The sequence below is a fragment of the Dasypus novemcinctus genome, chromosome 7, assembly GCF_030445035.2.
Source record: "Dasypus novemcinctus isolate mDasNov1 chromosome 7, mDasNov1.1.hap2, whole genome shotgun sequence".
In the NCBI taxonomy this organism is placed as follows: Eukaryota; Metazoa; Chordata; class Mammalia; order Cingulata; family Dasypodidae; genus Dasypus; species Dasypus novemcinctus.
Genome location: NC_080679.1, coordinates 27,594,153 through 27,614,541, shown reverse-complemented (window position 1 = coordinate 27,614,541; position 20,389 = coordinate 27,594,153). Strand labels below are relative to the sequence as shown.

At 44.7% G+C, this 20,389-nt stretch overlaps 1 long non-coding RNA gene across 1 annotated transcript in view; it reads right to left on the bottom strand.

The window, feature by feature from the left end:
• Positions 1-13,700: 13,700 nt before the first annotated feature.
• The window catches only part of LOC101444504 (uncharacterized), a 27,896-nt gene continuing 21,207 nt past the window's right edge, over positions 13,701-20,389 (bottom strand). The window contains exons 3-4 of the long non-coding RNA XR_188634.5: positions 18,562-18,654; positions 13,701-17,777 (exon numbers count right to left, since the gene is read on the bottom strand). This is a non-coding gene — a long non-coding RNA (uncharacterized lncRNA). The remainder of the gene's footprint in view (positions 17,778-18,561; positions 18,655-20,389) is intronic.

Sequence of the window (20,389 nt, the reverse complement as noted above, 5' to 3'; positions counted from 1 at the left end):
GACCTGGCAAGGGCCTCTCGCCCACGGGTCTCTGAGCAGGGACTGAGGGTGTCCCTGGCACCAAGGTTGCCAATCCCTTAAGGATCACCTGTTGACTGTGAGTTGGGGCAGCGACTGGGAAAGGGAAAAACTAAGCCCATTTCCATTGAGTAGATATTGATGGATGAGCAGATAAAGACATTGACAAGGCATGTGAGACTGCAGGAAATAGGAGAATTCTGGGAAGCAGAGCAGACTCGTGGGATTACAGGCCACTGGGGAATTTACCTAAATCCCATGGTGCCAGTGACAGCTGCTAGCCTGGTCTCTGAAGGGTTCCTGAGAGATTTCTGGGGCCAGCTGGCCAAAGCACTGGGAAGCAAGAATGGGTAGAGAGTGTCTCCAGAGAAAGCAATTAGGGTTTTGGGGGAATGTAAAAAGGAAGGAGGAACATAGGATTTGGAGTGAGCGGAGCGGCAAATGGCACAGCCAAAAACACTTAAATTCAAAAAGGGAGAGCAACGTCAGGGCAATGAGCAGACATGGGACGCAGGTAGTGGGAAGAGGGTGGACATGTGAGTTTCTGTGGTTCATGAGGGACGCGATCGATGGACGGTTTTGTTTGTGGGAGAAGACGTGAATACTTGCGTTACACATTTCATAATTTAATTGCATATATATATATTTTAAATTGAGAACACACACAAAACAATACCAGATGCTATCCGTGGACACCTGGATTGAAAAAGAAGGCACTCCAAGGAGTTGACCAGGCTGTACATGTGCAAGAAATTACCCTTCTGGCATGTGAGAACCGTGGAGTGGCGAGAGCACTGGGACTCAGACCTGCGTTCGGTCTGTGGTCTGCTGTTCTCAGCAATGTGAGCACAGTTATTTAAGCTATTGAAATTTCAGTCCCATTAAAGTAGTATCTGTCATGTCTATGCCACAGGGTGATTTACAGGCTCTTATGGAAAAAAGCATGCGTAACAGCTTTGTAAAGCTGTAAATCACTTCTAACAGAAGACATTCTTTCTTTCTCTTTGGTTTATTAAAAATCCAAGCCCCTCCACTATCTCAGCCCCCCAAAATTTTTGCACAAATACCAAAATATTTCTGTCCTCTCTATCCTTTGTTTTATTCCCATTATCAGGGAAAGGTAGGCTGGAATGGGGCTTGTCCCATCACTCATTCACTTGTTTATTCTTTTTTTTTAACAAATCAATTTTATCGACACATTTATAAATCATACATTTCATCAAAAGTGTACAATCAATGGTATTTGGTATAAGCACATAGTTTTGCATTCATTACAACAATCATTATTAATACATTTTCATTATTTCAATAACGATAATAATAATTATAAACGAAAACCAGACTAACAAGAAAATTCTTCACCCCTCATTCTATGTTTCCCCTGCTGTACGTGGCTGCTATTTCTGGCTATTCTTGCACAATTATTTATTTGTTTGTTTGTTCGTTTGTTCGAGCACTTTTCTTGAGATATATTCACATACCATACAATCTATCTAAAAGGTCTGATCAATGGCTTTCTTATAATCATAACCTTGTGCATTCATCATCACACAAAATTTAGAATTATTTCATTGCTCCAAAAAGAAAAACTATGCATCCCTTAGCATGCCTTTCCTAGCCATACAAAACCAGTAATAAAGTTTCATCTTTATGCATTGAGTTATAATAACATTTTATATTGTTTATTCTTTTATTGAATCCATCATTCACTCAACTCACGGTGGCTGAGGGCTCAGACATCCCACAAGTTACCAGGGAATGAATGAGTCATTTTCTGTCCCTGGAAAGCTCATTGGCTAGCAAGGATTTTTTTTTCTTTATTTATCCCTCCCCGTCTCCCAGATTGTTTGCTTGCCTTCTCCAGGAGGCACTGGGAACTGAACCCCGGACCTCCCACATGAAAGATGAGTGCCCACGGGCCTGAGCCATATCCACTCCCCGCAGGCTGCAGTGTCTGCTGGTTTGTGGCATCTGCTCGTTGGAGCAGGAAACGGCATCCCGAACCCGGGACCTCCTGTGTGGTAGACGAGTGCCCAACTGGTTGGGCCACATCCGCTTCCCTAGCAGGGGTTTTATATCCCATAATTGGAAGGGAAAGGACCCTCTGCACAGCACAATCCAAACTTCCTTTCTTCCTAGTTTCACCTCAATTCACAGTGGAGCTCATCTAAGTACTATTGTGACTATTTTTACCAGACCAAAGCAAGCTGTCTCCATGCTTCTAGAGATTAATGTGACTTCTGCCTAAGCCACTGCTGTTTTCTCTTCATTTCCATCTCACTGAGACCCATCAGTTTTTTGCTTATGTGTAAGTTGGCCCCATCCTTGGGGAGAAACCACCCATCCGTCAATTTGTCACAGCTTTATAACATGACCCCTCTCTTTGGGCTGCAAACTTCTTAAGGGACAATGCTTCATTTCTCCCAAATTAACCTGGACTCTAAGTCTCATGGCTCAAAATATGTCGAAGCACTGCCCCTTGTCGTCTACCATCACTTCAGGAAAACACAACACCCAGGAAGGATGAGTTTCTCCTCCATCCCTCTCTTTCCTCAGAGTGACTTCAAAGCCAATGCTGTGAACATGAAAAACCAAGGTAGAATCATGGTTGTGCCCCTTAGAGGTTGATCGCGGCTGACTGGGGATACTTGCCCAGGGTTTGTAAAAAGTACTGCATGGGAGACCACCACAGGTTTCTCATGGCCACAGACTGTGGGACACAATGACAACAATTTCACTTATTTATGCAATAACAGAATTGAGACTTGATGCCCCCTCCACACCTGGAAACAATTTGCTTAAAAAAAATACCCTACACCAATAGAAAAACCTACAGCTAGCACTGTACTCAATAGTGAGAGACTGAGAGCTTTCCCTCTGAGATCAGGATCAGGACAGGGAAGCCCACTGCCACCACTATTATTCAGTATTGTACTAGAAGTTCTAGCTAGAGCAATTAGGCTAGACAATTAAATGAAAGGCACCCAAATAGGAAAGGAAGAAGTAAAACTTTCATTACTCATGGATGACATGATCCTATGTCCAGAAAGTCCTGAAAAATCCACAAGAAAGCTACTAGAATTAAAAGGCGAATGCAGCAAAGTGGCAGGATACAAGATTTATATGCAAAAATCAAAAGCATTTCTGTATACTACTGATGTGCAATTTGAGGAGGAAACAAGAAAAAAAATTTCATTTATAATAGCAACCAAACCAATCAAATATTTAGAAATAAACTTAACCAAAGACATAAAGGAGCTGCATTCAGAAAATTACAAAAGATTGCTAAAAGAAACCGAAGAAGACTTAAATAAATGGAAGGACATTTCATGTTCATGGTTTGGAAGACTAAGTATTATTAAGATGTTAATTCTACCCAAACTGATTTACAGATTCAAAGCAATCCCAATAATAATCCCAACAGCCTTTTATGCAGAAATTGAAAAGCCAATACTCATATTTATTTGGAAGAGTAAGGAGCCCTGAATAGCCAAAAATGTCTTTTAAAAAAACGAAGTTGGAGGGTTCTCACTTCCTGACTTTAAAGCATATTACTTAGCTACAGTGGTAAAAACAACAAAAAAACAGCATGGTACTGGCACAAGAACAGACAAGTTAACCAATGGAACCAAACTGAGAACTCAGTAATTAACTCTCACATCTATAGTCAAGTGATTTTTGACGGGGCTGTTAAGCCTACCCACCTGGACCAGAACAGTCTAGTCAACAAATACATTATGATTGTGCTATTACGAACTAAGTAAATTATGTGAGATATAAATATATTATATGATATATGAATGTGGGTAAAATTGCACATATAAAACCATTTTTCTTTGAGGCTGAATGAACACACTTTAATACTACAAAATGTTAGGATCAGACAAAAAAAATACATTACACTAAGTGAAGGAGACCAGACACAGAGTACTACATACTGTATGATTCCATTTATATAAAATTAAATATAAACTAATTTATAAAGATGAAATTAAATTAGTGGTTATGTAGGGCTGGGGAAGGAATGCTAAGGGGTGTGGAGTCTTTTTGGAGTAGTGAAATTGTTCTAAAATTTTTGAGATTATGAATGTACAACATCGTGATTATACTAAATGCCATTCATTATACACTTTGGATAGATGATATGGTATGTGAACATATCTTAATAAAATTGCGTAATAAACAAATACATAATTGTGCAAGAAGAGCCAGAAATTTCGCCTGAGTGAATCTAACCCCTAGAATTGCTCTTCTGTTAAGAGACTCTTCCTAAGAGCTGACCCTATTTGGCTGCTGTTCAGGTGCTGCTCCTGACAGTGTCACTTCAGATAGTGCCCTCCAGTCCAACTCAAGTGTGTCACCCAAAGATCCCAGAAAAACAAGCTGCAACAGCCTTTTAACTTGGGATAAGGTCTTGCTCACTCCTTTAAATGTCTCAGAGGTCAGTAGACAGAAGACCCACGGAATGGGTCCAGGACTGAAGCTCTCAGCCATCAGTGTAGAGACTAAATTGACATGTCATTCCTGAGAGGGTCTGTCATGACTCCAGGTGGGAAATCCCCACTCTGTTCCCACCTCCTGCTCCTCAATCCCTTCCTCAACCCTAAGGAAGAGACAAAACTATCAGAGAACAAGTCTTCTAGCTCTTGTCATGTCTTAGTGCAGAAAATGGTAGAAAATGGGACATGAGTTTCTGGATTCCTGTGAAGCTGAACAGGTCAGCTTTTAGAACTCTTGGCTTTAGGCTTATTCTCAAAAGTACAGCCTTCTTGTTCATTGTTGCTGAGCGGGGAGGTCTCAGTCTCGCTCAGGCCCAAGAGTCGGGGGGGGGTCAGCTCCTACCGAACCGCCGGCGGGGGGTGCTCCAGGGATAGAGCACCGGGGCTCTCCAGGCGTGGGGGACGCGCGGTTAGGAAAGAACCACGGAGACCGCCTGAGCGCAGGAACAGGTCTGCTTTATTACGGAAGTACACTTAGCTATATAGGGTTGGGTAGAGGGAGGGGCGTGATGAAGGGAGGGTTGGCTAAGGGGCGGCTGTGGACAGGCTGAAGCTGATGGATAGACCTGAGGTAAGCAGTTACTGGGGAAGAGGGCAGATTGTGGGTTGGCAATATGGGCGGGACTGGCGGGAAGGACGGCGGGAGCTGGAAGGGGAGGAGGGGTGGAGAAAGGCGGCAACAGTTCATTGTGTTTAATCCAACAAAATCGACATTTCTTAAGACTCAGTTACCCAAATCAAACATTTCCCCCACATACCATCTTCTGCAGCAGCCATATTGATTTTGATCTATGATAGCATCAAAGGGTGGTTTATAGAAAGTGGGGAGGAAGGTTTAGCCTATTCCCTATAATCTCCATCAAAACCCAGCCCCAATCAATCCCCCAAATCAGAGGAGAAAACATTTTCTTTGCAAACACAGCTTTAACGCAGATACATCTGCAAGACCCTCTTCCCACCAGACTGCCCCCCTCACCGTCCCTCCTATATAAGAAAGCTGGAGCCACCACCACCTGTGTGCAAAGCTGCACCATCTCCTCCTGCTAAAGGTCATGACTTTGCTCCACTCAGTCTCCCACCAGGCAGCTGCTCCAACTCCAGCAACCTCTGATTATGCCCTCTTTTCTCTCCTGCTTCCCTCCATCTGCTGATTTGACTTTTGATAATTACTGGGATCTTCCCCAAAGGAAAGCAGTCCCAGGCAATGGTGGGGTGCCTGGGTTTTAATCCTGGCCCTGTAATTCACTAGCCATACCATATTGTCCAAGCCACTTTATCTCTGGAAGGTGGGGTGGTGATATCACTAATCTTCCATTTCCATCTTTACAGGTCTATGGTGGTATGCATTTTTACATTCCCATATCCTGTCCAGATTCCACAACAACAGCCCATTGCTGGGTTTCCAGAACTCTGGATGTTTTCATCCCCTGAATTCCTCTTGTGCCTTTTTTTTCCCCTTTCCTTTTTTGGTCCATGCCTAGTCATAGCTTATCCTAATGATCTGCATTCCAGGTCTCATCTCTCAGACAGCAAAGTATTTTTGGAATCTGACTGGGGTCCAAGTTTTTCTTGGTTTGACCATTCTACATCACACCCTTTAATCTAAACTGGCTTTCACTGATACTAAGGTCTCCTTTTGCATAAAGAAAAGAATGATCCTTACATATCTCACCTTGTCTATTACTGTCCTGTTCTCATCTCTAGCAGATGCTCTCAGTGCTGGGTCCATATCCTCTCAACATGCATCCTCTCCAGGCATGCTTCCACCTGTCAGAGTCCACTTCACAGAGTATGCTGTGCCCACTCTGCTACTGTCCACTTATGAGGTATGTAGGATATGCCCCTTGTCAGAACCCTAAGCAAATTCTTGGTAGGAGTTGGTGAACACAAGCCCCAGCTCTCTCTGCCTCTCTAAATGGATAATTCAGAGAAGTTGCTCTATGCCAGTACCCAGAATTCTCCACTGAATTAAGCTCCAGGTATCCACAGTGGTCACTGTCCTCATAGCACATCCTTTTTTGTCTGCCTTCCCTGTCTCACTGACTCTCTCCTTTACTTCTTTGTCCTGAGATCAATTCCCAATAAACTACTTGTCTCAAATCCTTGCCTCATATTCTGCTTCTGAGAAAACCAAAGCCAAGAAACCATCCCTCCCCCATTTTTCTTTCTTAGTTGATAGACTTACACCCTATTTTATAGAGAACGTTGAGGCTGGTTGAGGTGATGTGGAAAGTACTTTAATCTTGTAGCCACACTTTAAAACACTGAAATATATCTGTATGTAGCTTTGGGAGAGAAGGGTAAGGGGAAAACGAGGTATACCTGACTACCTTTCTGCTGTGTAGGATCCTGCTCCACCACTGTTCCTCTTCTTCTAGTACTCTCTTCTTTCTCTCTATGATTTCTTCCTTTCTGTCTTGAACTTATTGGGGAAAAACACAACCTTCCTTGAGCCTATTCCATAACCTACTGATGTTCCCTTCACTCCCAAACTTCTCACTAAAATTAGAATTCATTTTAATTTTGGTACTACCTAAGCATTTCTCCCCCCTTTGTGGCCTAGTTTCCATCCATGTTACTCTGGGAGCACCACTGTAAGGTCATCAATGATGCCTCATTTTCAAAATCCACTCATCTTTTCTCATTCTCAGTATAGTTTTCTTTTCCTCCATCCAACCTGTTAATCATACTTGGCTCCAAGTAATGTAGTAAAGGGCCATCATGGCAATTTGAGATTATTTATGAATTACAAAGGATATGTTGATTATATTTGCAAACTGCTCTGTTCCTCTGGGCATGATAACCCTTTGATTGTATTAGATTCAGCTGAGACATCTTATTAAATTATGTTAAGATTAGGGCTTCGCCAAACTCAACATATAAATGCATTGCCTTCCCCTGGCATGGGACATGACTCCTGGGGATGAGCCTCCCTGGCACTGAGAGATTACTACCAAGCACCAACTAACAATACAATTGGGAAAGGACCTTGACCAAAATGGGGAAAGGGTAAAGATAAATGAGTTTATATGACTAAGACACTTCAAAGTGAGTTGGGAGGTCTTTCTAGAGGTTATGCTTATGCATGTCTCAACAGGACCTCATTGACGGCCTCATTGAAGCAGTAAATACTGCCTCAAATAACAGAGCTCCTGAAGGCTCTGGACACATCCAGACACTATAGGCAGGGCTGACAGCTCAGGAGTTTGGTGCCCTGCCAGTGAGCCTTACTTTGGAATTTATGCTCCCCAGCGTGACAGAGTTGGAATCAGTTTTGGTTTCCCTACACATGGCTCTTCTGTCCCTTCTATTGTTGATAAGTTTAAGTCAAGGAGACTTAAATATTTGGACTTTCCATGTGCCAGTTGGCCCCTGCTATCAACAGAGTTGCAACACCTAGTCTCCAGTTCACTGGACTCACACAGGACAACTAACGAGGAAATGATAATGGATAATGACCATCTGAAGGAACAGAAAGAGTCAATAACTGCAAGCAGGCTAGTCCCATCCATCTGTCTTATAGGATCCAAGCACCCTCTCAATTAGAGGCAGAGTGAACATCACCATCCCAGAATCCTCAGAATTGGGGAATGAATGATGGACTAGAGTAGACTTACTATTATTCAACTATAGACTTTTTGTTATTCTAGCAATGGAACAACTTTTATCATTGACGTGGAGGCAGTGGCCACCAGAGTTTCTGAGGGGAGGGAGAGGGGACAAATAGGTGTAATATGGGGGCATTTTTGGCACATCGGAATTGTCCTGAATGACATTACAATAAAATTATAGACCATTATATATCTTGTCATAACTTACAAAATTGTGAGGGAGAGAGCTTAAATTATAATGTAAACTATAATACACACAGTGGCAATGCTCCAATATGTGTTCATCAATTGTAACAAATATACCACATTAATGAAGAATGCTGTGGGAGGGGTAGGGAATGGGGCATATGGGAATTCCCTACATTTTTAATGTAACATTTATGTAATCTAAGAATCTTTAAAAAATAAAAATTTTTTTAAAAAATTAGGGCTTTGATTCAACCACATCATTAGAATATGACTCAGCATTGAGTCCCAGTGCCCTTGGACTGATAAAACAGACTCTCACACAGAAGTAGATACACAGAGAAGAACATGGAGGAAGAAGACAGCTCATTAGACATGGCAAATGCTCCAGGAAGACAGATGAGCCAGAGAGTCTGCAGCTGGCCTTGTGAAGAGAATAGAGCAGCTGAGCCTGGAAAGAAATGAGCCCTGGGGACAGAGATGAGCCTTTATGCCAGCCTACAGCTGAGAGCAGAAGATGCTTGGACCACAGAGCCTTTAGAGGAAGAAGGCAGGCTGAAGCTTTAGAGATGTCACCCACCATCTTGCATCAAAGTGTGGCAACAGACTTTGGGTGAGAAAGTTCCTCTTATGATACCTTGAGTTGGACTCTTTAGGGCCTTGTAATGTTCTTGTAAGCTTCTACTCCAAATAAATACCCTTTATAAAAGCCAATAGATTTCGGGTACTTTGCATCAGCACCCCTTTGGCTGACCAATACGCCCATTATGGTTACACTATTCTGCTGAAGTCTTTGATAGTTCCCTTCTGCTCAAAAGATAAAAACCATTTTCCTAGTCTTGCGTTCCAAATCCTTCATGCCTGACATGTACCTAATTTCCCAGTTTATCTATCTTTCAACTCCTCTATTGCAGACAACTGGTCTACCATTTAGCTTGACCATATCTCATGTCCATTCTTGCCTCCCTCAATTCCCTCAGTCCATGATGCTCTCATTTCTTTTCCTCTCTGCTTATTTAATCATTCTTCACATCACCATCAAGGGTCGTTTTATTCCCATTTACAAAGTCTTCCCATTTTCTCCCACCTCTGCTTCTTTTTCTAAAACCCCATGGGCCTCGTTTTCTTGGTCTATGGTTCCTTACTTTGCTGTTTCTTTCTGTTTGTGCCTTATATCTCCAATGAGTAGGGACTGTGTCTAACCCTAGCACCAGATACATGGGCATTCCAGGTATGTTTGCTGATGTTGACAATGATGAAAGAAAGTGTAAGTCAGCCCTGCACGTTCCCCTCTGTATCTCCCATCAGAAGTGGCTGGCACACAGCTATGTGGGTGATTATCTTTGTTGGAGTCTTCTTCCTCTTTACTCCTTGAGCAAATAAATCCACCCAAGATTTATTCAAGCAGCACCTGGTCTCAGCCTATTGTATGTGACAGTCTCTGGGAATTTGGGAACTCTTCCTCTGGGAAACTGCAAGCCCCAAATTACCTTTCTACAGATAAAGGCAACAAAGTCATGTGACTTGTCCAAGTTGCTGTGCTAACAAGTGGCAGAGTCAGGATTAAAATTCACATCTACATTTAAACCAGGGTGCTTTCTTGCAGGCCAGGGTGAAAATTCAACTTTACTCCACACAAAGGAAACGGGGGACTGTCCTAGTATCTAGCTCAGAGGTAGCCAGAACTGTCTCCTGCTTATTCACACTGACCTTGAGAAAATAATTTAATAACCTGAATGTCAGTTTCCTCATGTGTAAAAATGGGCGTGCTGGCATCTACCTCAAAGAGTTACTGTGAGAATTAAGTTAGGTGACATATAGAATATACTCACTGGGAGGCGATACAGCATCGTGGTTGAGACTTGAGTTTGAATCCTGACTTTACAGTTGCCTAGTGAAATAGCCTGGGGATAATTATTTGACCTCTGAGCTAAGGACCTTTATTGGCCTATGTGTCACATGAGGATGATAATTGTTCTTGCTTCATAGGATTCAAGGAGATAATGCAGAGCTCTATGATCTGTGAGCACAGTGCCTGGCATGGGGTGAGTCTTCTGCTGGTATGGGCAACCCCATTGTGCCTGGCACATGCCAGACTTCCAGGGAGCGATAATTTCCTTCATTCCTTCCCAAGCAAATATTGTAAACATGATAATGGGAACCACATTTTTACTATTAGAGAGAAAGAAATGTTTCCTGGGACTTCAGAACATTTCATGCAATCACTGTTACTAATTACCAGGCCAGTTTTGATCTCTATGTTTGTATTTCTCTCCCACACTAACCTGAAAGCGGCTCCAGGGAGGGGCCATGGCCAGCCATTGCTTTCCCAGCCTATGGGATAGTATTGGGTACATAGCAGGTGATCAGAACTGTTTGCTGAATCATTGTCATAAATCAACTCTTTGAGAAAAAGAAATGGAAACATCGCATGAAAAAAAGAAATACAAAGTAGCATGAATATTTCTCTAGTGGGTTATAGGTATAAAATAAAATCTCAGAGCACCTACTGCATGTCAGGGACTGTTCTGAGTGTCTGGTAATGGGTTTAATCCTTGCCATAACCCCAGGACGTCTGCACTGTTATTATTCCCATTTTATGGATGAAGAAACTGAGGTAGAGAGGTGTTAGGTAACTTGCAGGAGGTGTGTAACTACAGAGTAGTAGAACTGGGATTGGAATCCAGGGGTTTTGAACCAGGGATCACCCTCTACCCTTTCCCCTTATGGTTAGGTTCAAAATCTCTTTGGGCACTTGTAATGACTCAGTGAGCGTAAAGTGCAAAGCCCAGCATGGAGTAGCTGCTCAATAACTATTAGCTCCTTTAAAAAAAAAAAGTCCCACTTCCTTACATAGCTAAGGCCATCAGAAATTTAGCCTTGGCAAGTGGGATTTCTCTTGTGAGAAGTGTTTGCAGTATAAGGTTTCCTTTAGAAGGCATTTTTGCTGACCGATAAACAGATCTCCCCTGATGCCTTCCTCTTCCATCTCTGTACCTACAGCCCACACCAGGCAGAGGTCTGATCCTTTGTGTCAGAATCTATCTCGCCAACTGGATGGGTGAGTTACTCAAGGAAGGAGACCCAGTCGTGCCCCATTAATCTTTCTACTTCTGGCTGTGCCTAGGTCAGTGTTTGGCACATAATAAGCATTCCATAAATAGTTGTGGAATTTTTGAACTAAATTAAATCTTCACAGTGGAAAAACAAGAATGAAATAGTCCATGAAAAAGGAGAAAGTAATCTGTAACATGATAGTGCCAATGATTTATAAGATTTTATGCTTCTCCTTAAAATAAAATTAGCATTTCATTAGGCCAATAATACATGTTTGTGGTAGAAAATGAGAAACTATAGATAAGTAAAGAGAAAAATGTTGAAATCGCCCTTGTTTCCATTGTTAACATTTTTGTTTCCTTCTACTCTGCCTTTTTGTCTCTGCCACTCCTGATCTGTACAGACAGATAATCTACATGGTAATCAAAAGTGCATATGATCTATTTTCTGCTCCTTTTTTCCCTTTGTTCAATTTTTTATTTTATTTTATTTTATTTTTTTGTACCCTCATGCTTCTTGGGGAATTCTTTACCATTAACATTCATTGTAGAAAATTTGGAGGGAAAAAAAAACACAACAGAAATAAAATGAAATCTAATTCCAGCACTCAAAATTAATGTCTGTCTTTTCTAGCTCCTAACTCGCTCTTTCTCTCCACAGACACTTAACACACACACAACAAAGTTAACATTTCTCTTTATACATAGTTTTACATCTTGCTTTTTTAGGAAAGAAAAAGAAACAACCTTGCATTTAGACAGGGAATGTTTATTTTCCTATGCTTTCAAGTGTTCTTGGAATGTATGAATTTTCATGGTTACATGCTATTCCATTAGTTGGACACTTTTTAAGTGCTGCAGGCTATTTAGTGATCTAAAAACTCTTGAAGGCTTAAGGTTCAAAGGATGAATCCATGGTTGGGGAAATATTTTCCTGTTTTCTTTTTGTTTCCTTGCAACAAAGATGTTTTTCTTTTTAAAACAATTTTATTGAGGCAAAGTTCCGTACCATTATGTTTACCCCTAGTAAGCGAACAGTTCAATGACTAATAAATTTCTAGTTGTGCAGCCATCACTACGATCCAGTTTTCAAATATTTCCATCTCTTCTGAAGGGGGAAAGTTTAAGTCACAGATAGGCTTAATAGAAGAGAAGTTTGGGTCTCGGACCCATCTTTCTGGATGCTGATTTCACAGGGAGAGTCACCTCTTCTTCCCAGCAAGGGAAGGTGTGTGTGGCAAGGCTGGGAGTCAGGACACCCGGGTTGCTGGTAGTCTAACTTGCTGTGTATCCTTAGAAAGTGACTGCTCTCTCTTCCTATGTCTTCCTGGGTCATCCACCAAGGAAGCAGAAATTTCTCACACCCTGATTTTTCAGATAGTTTTAATTTTTTTGCATCTGGAAATCACTTCTTTCACCTCTCCTCTTTCTTCTCTCCCCATTTTCCTGCCCCACCTCCACACACCCCCCCCCCCCCCCCCACCGATGGCCTAAGACAGGTGACAACATCTTATCTGTCAGGCATCTCTTGCCATCTTATTCTTTAGATGCCTCCCGCGTTTTCTTCCACTCTCACCTCCCTGCAGTTTGGTCTTCACTCTGCAACCAGAGGGAGCTTGACCTTAACCTCATCAGAGCTGGTAACTCCCTTGCCCAACGCCTTCCCGTGACTTCCCATTATAATTGGGAAAAAATGCAGATTTCCTCCTCAGCGTGGCTGCTAAGAGACCTGCCCAGGTTCTCTAACCTCCTCAAGTAGCACTCTGCTCTGCTCTCTTCTCCATACCACACTCTTGTGAGTGCTAGGTTCCTGTGCCAACGTGGCCAGGTAACTGCGCCCAGGTGTTTGGTCGAGCAAACACTGGCCCGATGGTTACTGTGAGGACATTTCACGGACTTAAATCATCAGCAAATTGACTACCTCCATGGCTGATTACATCTATAATCCACCGAGAAGATTGCCTTCAGCAATGAGAGATGACTCATCCAATCAGTTGAAGGCCTTACAAGAAGTGATGATTTCAGCAGTCTGGAGAGAGAATTTCCATCTCTATTTCAGCCAGCTTCTCCTGGGGAATTCATCAAAAACCTTCACTGGATTTCCCAGCTTGTGGCCTGCCCTACAGAATTTGGACTTGTGCATCCCCACGGTCATGTGAAATGGTTTTATAAAACCTCATCATTTATATTTACAGATATCGCCTGTCGAGGCTGTTTCCCTAAAGAACCCTGACTAATACACTTCTTTGCCACATGGGGTCTTTGTACTGTTGTAGAATTTGAGAGAGGTTCAATTATTTGCGTAGAGAAAAGCCAGGACTCAGGAATGATTTTGAGAAGGAAAAATGGTTTATTGATGACCAGCCAGATTCGGGAGCTTCTTGTTGCAAACCTGAGCCAGAACAAGATTTTCGGGAGTTTCTTTTATACAGAGAGGAAAGGTTAAATGGTCTTTTTGTTTCAGTTCTCAATACGCTTGAATTAGCATATATATCTTCCACATCTTAAATAAGCTTTTAGCATGGACTTCATACATTCTAGATAAGCTTTTAACTTATCTTGGTTTGCCTTTTTCCTGAATATTCAAAGTCTATAGAGTTTGCATTGATAAACTGTTTCCTGGGACTAGAGTCGTTGCCATAGTCACCAAGCGCAGGACTGCAGCTTCTTATCATCCCACACCCACAAGTCATAGGCAGTTTAGGTTATCTCTTAAGAGACAAAGAGCCTCCCACCCATAGCGCACATCAGTACTTGTTTGTTCTCTTTTATCTAAAATGCTGCTACCCTGGACAGACTTCCTCTTGGCTCAACTCCTCACCTCATTTGGTCTCTGCTGAAATCTCATCTCCTCAGAGAGGCGGTCCCTGACTGCTCTATCTTAAGCTAGCCTTATCCTCCTCTTCTACCACCCCATCCTTTTTCCTTGTTTGCCATGCTCCTCTTTATAGCAGGCCCTGGAACATAAGCTCAAGCATTCACTGAGTGAATGGATGATGACTAACACACAGTTTGTTTTGACTTAAGATGTATTCATAAAATGTATCTGGGGGATCTGAATATGTGAAGGAGCATGTAAGATGGCTGGGAATCCCTTCAGGTGGGAGGGCAGGCTCTGCTGTCTGTCTGCCTGGCTTCAAATCCCCCATCTATTCCCTATTTTCATCTGTAATCAGGGGCTAATAATAGTGCTTTCCTCATGGGACCTTTCTGGAGATTAAAGGCCCCAATGCCTGTTAAATACTTACAGCACGTAGTTAGCTGTCATCATCGTAGTTGTCGTTAAATTAGGGGCTTAGAAATTTAATAACACCTCAGGAGAAGGTGCTTTGGCATCTTGGAAGAAATTGCACGAGCTCGGGTGGTATTCCGTGATTCCAAAGCATGGCCCCTGGGTCAGGTCTCACCCCACAACTATGGAATCTGGTGGTGGGGCCCTACAGGCTGTGTTTTCACAAGCCCTCAGGTGCACAGGCATGCCCGGCTCAGATTTGAGAACCACTTAGATGAGGCAGTAAATTGGTATCCTACAGGCTGAGTCAGGCTCCCCAATGTTCTTGCTTGATCTGCGTGATGGTGGAGATATTTTTTTAAAAAATTCTGTGCCAGCATTTAAAAATCTGGAGATTTCACATTAAGTCGCAGATTTGCAGCTTCTCCAGTAACCGGAGTGGAGTAGATGCTGCTCTTGAGACAGGGTGAGACATCCCCAGTTTGCCCAGTCCCCACCACTCTCGTTGTACCTGGCAAGCTTTGCTCATTTGCTTTACCAGCCTGGACACTGCAACACCTGCTATAGCATTGTTGGTCTAGAATGGGTGCTAGAGGTTGTTCAGTAGGACCCCAGTTTGTGCAGAGGAGGAAACAGAATCTAAAAATGGAAGTGGTTTGGGTGCTGAAATGACCCAAGGGGATGTGACCCCCAGATCTGCCCTCTGGAGGGAACTGAGGCAAAGGATGGAAATTGGCGCCCAAATACAACCTAAGCCCAACCCAGGACTCTAATGTTAAGCCACTAAAATACTTCCAAGGATGACATTCAGGAGGATACAGACTGTTTCCCTTTTGCCTTGAAGTTTCGGTGCAGGGAGCAAGGCTAAGCTGAGAAAGGTCTGTTCGTTTTCTCCGCTCTCAACCTGATGGAAACGCTGTGTGGGAGAAGAGGGACAGAGGGCGGGGGCTGTCCCTTGAGAAGGGCTCCAAACATCTGCGGCGGCCCAGTCCAGGCTTCAGCCTTTATCATGCAAAGCGGGCATGCCTCAGACACCGGAGCTAAAGCTGGAACGAACAAAGCCGCAGGGGCTGGCCGGCTAAACCGAGGATGACTGCGGCTAAGTCGGCTTAACCCGGAGCAACCCGAGCCATTTATTCGCAGCGCTGCCCCAAGTTCCACGCACGGCGAGAGATGGTTTCCAGGCCTCCAGGGAAACATCTTCTCCAGACTTTGGTCTAGCTTGGGGAGGCTGAGCCTCTGCCCACCCCAAGATGCCGCTTTGAGCCTTTCCCAGGCTTTCCTTACCCACCCCACGCCACTTCTCACTAAACTTGTCCTTGAACACTCTGACTCCTGTTTCAAGGACTCGCCTTCCAGGTATACTTTCCAGTGCCTTCTCTCCTTTATGTCCTCCTTGCAGCTTAACTCCTGTCACCTCTCAGGAAGAGCTGACCCCCATCCCTCATTTTATTCCCTTTCCTCACTTAACTCCAAAGCCTTCTCCCTTCACTTTCTCCTCCATGCTCTGATCGTAAAATGCCAAAGCTCCCCAGGCTGCCTCCCAGCCCAGCACCTGCAGACAGTGGCCAACTCCCCCAGTATCCCACGGTGGGGAGGGAACCACAAAGTGGGTCCCGGAAGGAGGGAAAGGTCGAGTAGCTCTAATTCAGAAAAGGGGGGGAGGGGAGGCAAGAGGTTGTGTGCGAGGAGAAGAGGAAGCGGTGTTTGTTCGAGGCTGGATGGAACAAAGGTGTTGAAAAGCATGAGGAGTAGAATTATGGGGAATGGCGATTTACCCAAGCAGTGTTTAACATTTTTGACCCTGACCCACAGGAAGAAATGTTTTTTCCTCTGTAACATAGTACACCACACACACATCCACAATTGAGAACCAAGGTTCACAGAACAATACTTACCCTCACTATTGGGAAGGCACTAGTGTAGTCTCTTCTCTCTATGTTCCCCTCTACCTAGTAAACTGGTTTCACAACCCAATACTGGCTCATAACCCGTGTACTGAACAGCAAAGGGCTGAAGACAGGCAGTTGAGAGTGAACTTATTGTGGTTTCTAAGTCTATGAAAGGTGGTTAAGAATAATTCATAATAAGAAATCATGATAGCTGATAGGCACATTTCTAAATCCTTTGCATGCACTCTTTTACTCAGTCTTACAAATCTGTGAGGTACTGTTATTATTCTCATTTACAAATGAAGAAGCAGACACACTGCGTGAGAGCTTACATCATTTCTCTCAAGCTGCTGAGTGGCAGAGCCAGGATTCAAACCTCTGGCAGCCCGAAGCTGAGCCACGCTCTGATTTTCAGCTTCTCCTGTGCAAAGGGACCACTAAGCGCTCACTCATAGATTTGAGCTCTGTCTGCAGGGATTACAGTTGACCAGAGGCTGCTCCTGCTCCTTCTCGTGGGCTGAAGGGGGTAATCAGCCAGCAGTGTCCATCCCACAACAAGAGCGATCAGAGCAGTCAGAGATGATGAAGACCAGTCCCTCCTCTCCCAGGTGAGAACCCGAGGCCCCGGGATCCGCTGCTGGAGGGAGCCTCTGGCAGGAACCCAAGGCCACTGGACAACTCCCTCTGTTCTCTTCCCACCAAGGCTCTCCCTGCGCCATCATGAGAAGCCAAGACGGGTGTACAAATATTTGCGGTTGCCTTCTGGGCATTCTTGTGAGAGACATCAACAGCTCCTGGAGAAGGGGGCACGTATGTAATTCTGTTCTGCTGCCCACTCCTCCCCCCGCCCCAACACTAGCACCAGGCTGGGCACGCTATATCCACACTATTCGTATTAGACCTATTCATCGGGTGCTGCCAGTCTTTACTTCGCATTTGCCATTTACATCTTGTATTTCAGTTAACTTTCAATGTCTTCTTTATCTTTCCAACAGACTAAATCCAGTACCTTGAGAAGGTGGAGTGTGTCTGCTTTATTTACTACTGTATTTTCAGAGCCATGGACGGGGCCAGTCTCAAGGTAGATTTGAATGAAGGAATGCACATTGGGCATCCCACTGCAGGACAGGAAGCTGACCCCATACTCCCTAACTGCAGCACTCCTCCTGGATTCCTAGCTCAGAGCTTGGTAAACGGAAGATTCTCCCCGAGGCTTTCTTGTTCGCTGGCTCATGGGTGGAGGATGGTGAGAGGAAGGCCTCGGTAGTGCAACAAGACTGAGCCTGCAGATAAAAGAAAACTGTGGTCATTGGGCCATTTGAAAGGCCTGCATGCTTGCTCTGAGCTCCTTCCCTGCCCCTAATTTGGGGCCCCTTCGCCCTCTGGCTTCTGACTAGCTTTGACTAATGGGCTGGCAGGAGGAGGGGAGCAGCCATTCTGCTGTCTTCAGCCCTGCCTCCTGCAGCAGCTGTGTCTCCTCTGGGGCCCCTGCTCCCTCTGGACAACCTCCCCCCCTACCCCCCCTTCCCGTCATCCTGGCTCCACCTGGCTGTAGGGTGCCAGACTTAACAAGTAAAGTACACAGCACCCAGTTAAAGTTGAATATCAGATAAAACCGAATAAATGTTATATATTGAATTTGTTGTATAAAAAGAGTTGTTATTTATCTGAGATACAAATTTAACCGGTAAGATAATACTACCTCCTCTTTTTGTCCCGGGAGCCTAAGGTCACCTCTGCGACCAACTTTCTTGATTAAAGTCTCTGAATAAAAGGCGTAGATGAGAAATATTCGCTCCCTCATCACCAAGGGCCCAGATGTCTAAGTAATTCCATGTGTCCTCCCATCTCCCTCCATCCCTGCTCTATCTGCCCCTTTCCTCGACAGCTCTTAATCCCCTTGGTTCCAGAAACCAGGCCAGGTGTCTTTTTAATTCTCAGGTGCACCCCACCCCCTCATTGCCTGGGGTAATTGGTTCTGTATGTCTGTCTGCCTTTGCCACTCAGCCCTCCTCCTGCCCTCCCGCCCCTCGCGCAGCCATCCGCCCACCTGCCTTCCTCACTCACAGCTCCCCGTTTCGCCGAGCCCTTCCTGTCACACGTCTGGCACGTCTCCGGTGTCTGCAGGCTCTCCTGCTCCCGCCCTGCCCCCTTCAGGACCTGACAAAGGAAAGAAAAGGGTGGCTCTTGTTGCATTCACTACTTTTATTAATGCAGGCGTGAACAAAAACAGCTGGCCCTGCAGTCGTCTCTGCGGAGCCGGGGTGTTGAAAAAGGAGGCAGCGTCCTAGCAGCTTGGTTTTTGGAGGGGACCTTAGGAACAAACTAACACAATCCAGGGGACCTCTCCTAAATCACCCAAAGCAGAAACACGGAGAGTCTCTCACGAATCCTTGCTGCTGGGATGAGCAGTAGCGGTTACCCAGCTCAGCCCTTGGAATCCAGACGAGTGAGTGTTTTCGGCACCCAACTCAGGACTTTACATCCTCCAGGCGCGCACAAGTGGACAGGGAGGCAGCTCAGCAGCGTGTCCCTGCCCCAGGCCCGCGTGGCCCGCGGACCTGTCCTGCTCCGTACAGCCTTTGTAACTGCCCCCGGATGACGTAAGGATAGAAAGGAGCAGTAAGCATTCCGAAGCTTTTAGAGCAATTGGGCATTATTGCACCATCCAAGCATGGGATCATTTTTCTAGTAATTCATGTTATTAATGTATTTTATTAAAGTGTCTGTAAGGAAGAGGGGGAAAGATGGCCCTTCACCCCAGGTAATTTAAGCACTGTTTTAGTGCCAGAAAACAGGATAAATGCCTTAAGGCAAGTGACTTAAATTTGCTATGTCTCAGTTGACTGACCTGTAAAATGGGGATAGAAACCTCTACTTCATGGTGAGAATTTTATGACTTCCCCAAGGGAAGTGCCCAGGGGTGCCTGGCACACAGTGAGCGGTGTAGGCGTCAGCTGATAGTATTCTTAGGTTCTTCCTGATTTGAGCTGGATAAACCACCCTGATCACTGTCCACTGACCCACTTTCTGGGGATCTCTGAGTACGTAGTTTCTGTTCCCACTCTTTGTGTGACGTTATGGCAATTATTGATCTTAACGTTCTTTCCTTTCCAGGGAGGCGTCTTTCCATTCCCACCCTGTATCTTGAAACACAGCAAGAGGAAACTTGGGGTGGCTGCGTCAGCAGTAGCCTGTGACACTGGGGACCATCCAGGAGGCCAGGATGGCGCTGGAGAGGCAAGCCAAGGGCAGCTACTGGGGTCTGCTGAGAAGGGATCAAGTTGGGGTTGGGAAGGGTCATGAAACCAGAGTCACAAAACAGGAACTAAAACAGGACTCAGCAAGGGCAGCAGAAGGGGCCGGAAGAAACAGATGCGGGGCAGGGGGCCTAACTCCAGCCGGAGGTCTGGCCCACTCAGAGCCGGCTTTAAAGTGCTGGACGTGCGCCCGCCTGCCTCTGCATCCCAAATGCCGAAAATGTGCTCTCGTATCTGTCCACCTCTGTTCACTCCTTGCCACATTATGCTCACCCCAGGAAGGGATGTTCCTGCAGATCCCTTCACTTGGCGGGAAGAAGGCATTACCATCCTTCTCTCCCTGTCCGAATGGCCCTTTGTCTATGGCCAGCCAACATCCCCCTTTTGTCCTGATTGCTCTGGTCAGCGCCACTTTGTTTCTCTCGTTCCTTTGTCCAACTCTACTGCTTGAAGAGCTGGTCTATACCAGAGGATTCTTATTACCAACCCGAAACTCACCTCCACCTGAGGCATGTTGGGCATGCTCTGTACAATGTTTTCTCTTTTCTTTTCTTTTTTAAAATTTCAAGCCTTTCACCAACATTTACAAATTGGAAGAATTCACGTCAAAGTCTAGAGAGCTGGCTTCACTTTGA